We start from the raw sequence: 3039 nt of genomic DNA on the forward strand, positions 1-3039 counted from the left end.
GCTCTTGAGTAAGTACACCTCTGTCTTTTCGGCGCACGATGGCAACCTGGGTTGCATTGACCTGATTACTCATGACATCCCTCTCTTGGATGATGTTCCTTTCCATCAGCGCTACAGGTGCATTCCTCCATCTGATTATGAGGTGGTGAAGGAGCACATTAATCAACTGCTTGAGGCTCAGGTAATCTGGGAGAGTAGCTGCCCATATGCCTCCCCCATCGTGCTGGTCAAAAAGAAAGATGGTAGTCTACGCATGTGTGTCGACTACAGACACCTGAACAACAAGACCCGGAAGGATGCATTCTCCCTTCCTCGTATTGAGGAATCTCTTGATGCCTTGTCCGGTGCGCATTGATTTTCCACCATGGACCTAGCCAGCGGGTACAACCAGGTTCCAGTCGCGGAGGCAGATCAGCCAAAAACAGCGTTTTGCACTCCCTTTGGCCTCTTCAAATGGACTTGCATGCCCTTCGGACTGTGCAATGCCCCTAGCACCTTCCAGCGATTGATGCAGCAGATCTTTGGTGACCAACAATGCCAATCCTTGTTGCTGTATCTTGACAACATTGTGGTTTTCTCTTCCACTATCGAGAAACATCTGGAGAGGTTGGAGGTTGTGCTGGGGCGGCTGCAGCAAGAAGGTCTGAAGGCGAAACTTGCCAAGTGTGCCTTCTTTCAGAAGAAGGTGCATTATGGGGCGTCGGTGGCTTAGTGGTAGAGCAGGCGCCCCATGTACAAGGCTGTTGCCGCAGCGGCCCGGGTTTGACTCCAGCCTGTGGCCCTTTGCTACATGTCTCTCCCTCTCTCTCTCCCCTTTTCACACTTCACTATCCTATCAATTAAAGGCACAAAATGCCCATAAAAATATCTTTAAAAAAAAAACAAAAAAGAAGAAGGTGCATTACCTGGGGCATGTGATTTCTGACAAGGGTGTCTCCACTGACCCGAACAAGGTAGAGGTGGTAGCCACCAGGCAAGCCCCTACGACCATCTCAGAGCCGTGGTCATTCCTTGGTTTTGCCAGCTACTACCCTGGTTTGTAGAGGGTTTTGCCAAGTTGGCTGCCCTTCTACACAAGCTGGTGGCTACTTTGGGAAGCAAGAGGTCAAAGAGGTCAGAGGTTACAGTCATTGGGAGCTGGATTGAGGAGGGTCACCAAAGCTTTGAGGCATTGAAAACCAAGGTCACCACAGCGCCGGTGCTTGCTTTTGCAGACTTCTCCCTTTCTTTCATCCTGGAGGTGGATGCAGGCCATGGTGGCTTAGGGGCTGTGCTGTCACAGGAGCAGGGTAGTAAGGTGAGGCCCATAGCCTACGCCAGCTGAGGTCTGAGGCCCACTGAGCGCAACATGGTCAACTATAGCTCCATGAAATTGGAGTTTTTGGCGCTCAAGTGGGCCATGACAGGAAAGTTCACAAGTGCATTGTCTATACAGACAATAACCCACTCAGCCACTTGGCATCTGCTAAGCTTGGTGCCACTGAAGAGCACTGGGCAGCCCAGCTTGCCTCCTTTGACTTTGCCGTAAAATACCGTTCAGGGAGGAGCAATAAGAAAGTGGATGCCTTGTCCTGTCAGTATTCTCCTGCGGTGCAGGACTTGGAAGTCATGGTCCCTGGGGAATCGCTCCCCAAGCCCTTATGGCAAGCCCTACAGTTTCGCAGGACTTACTTGCTTACTGCTTATGGTAGTCCGTCGTATACGATGATGACATTCTACTTCTTCTTTTGGTGAGTTCTGAGGTGACTATGAAGTCCAATGCCTGAGCCAAAAGGTCTATTACAGTGAAGGCATATGAAATCGGTAATTGTTGTTGTCTTGGCTGCAGTGACCATCTTCCTCCCCTGGCGCTTCCTTTCCCTCACCTCACTCCTCTCCTCTTCCAGGTGCTGAAGGCCAGCTTGACAAAGTCTCCTCCAGAGAGGACAGTCCGTGGCAGTGCTTTCCAGCTGTGTGTGCTGTATCCCACACTTCTTGAGCGTTGTTTTGAGCTGGTCCTTGTATCTCCGCTTTTGACCTCCTGCAGATCGCTGACATGGCGTAACTAACCATACAGCAGTTGACGTGGAAGTCTGTCCTCTGGCATCCTGATGGTATGGCCAACCCACCGCAGTTGCTATTGAAGAAAAGTGGCCTCCATGGTCTTGGTACCAGTTCTCTTCAGGACTTCCATGTGTGGTACACGGTCACACCAAGTTAGTCCAAGGATGCGCTGGAGACATTTGATGTGGAAGTTCTCCAGCTGATGGATGTGACGGCGATACAGGGTCCACGCTTCACAGCCATAGAGTAGGGTGGAGACACAGATAGCTTGGTAGACTGCAATCTTGGTCTGTACGCTGAGGTCCTTATTCAGGAAAACCCTCTTGCACAGCCTACCAAAGGAAGCGGAAGCAGCCTTTATCCGGTTTTGGACATCATTGTCCATGCTGCAGGTTTCGGAGATGAAGCTCCCAAGATATTTGAAGTCTGGGACCACTGCTAGAGGTGTGTTGCTAATGCTGAAGACAGGTGATGGTGGTCGAGTTGGGGGAGGGGAGTTCCACTGGCAGAGTACCTCCGTCTTCACAGTGTTCACAGTGAGACCCAGTCTGCTATAGGCCTTCACAGCAGCTGTTAATGTTGCTTGCAGAGCCTGTGGTGTATTTGCCACAAAGGCACAGTCATCTGCATACTGTAATTACACAAGGTTTACAGTTTTAACCTTTGTAGCAGCTTGGAGCCTCCTGATGTTAAACAGATACCAGTCCAACCTGTAATCCACCAGAATACCACTGCTTCCATCAACGTCTTTGTGCAGTAGCCAGGTGACACTCATGAGAAAAATGTTAAAGAGTACAGGTGCAAGTACACAACCCTGCCTGACACCTGTGCATACGTTGAAGGGCCTGGACTCAATTTTCAATTCAATTCAATTTTCAATTTTATTTATAAAGCCCAATATCACAAATCACAATTTGCCTCACAGGGCTTTACAGCATACAACATCCCTCTGTCCTTTGGACTCTCACAGCGGATAAGGAAAAACTCCCCAAAAAA

This window comes from Epinephelus moara, chromosome 2 (assembly GCF_006386435.1).
Source record: "Epinephelus moara isolate mb chromosome 2, YSFRI_EMoa_1.0, whole genome shotgun sequence".
Taxonomy (NCBI): domain Eukaryota; kingdom Metazoa; phylum Chordata; class Actinopteri; order Perciformes; family Serranidae; genus Epinephelus; species Epinephelus moara.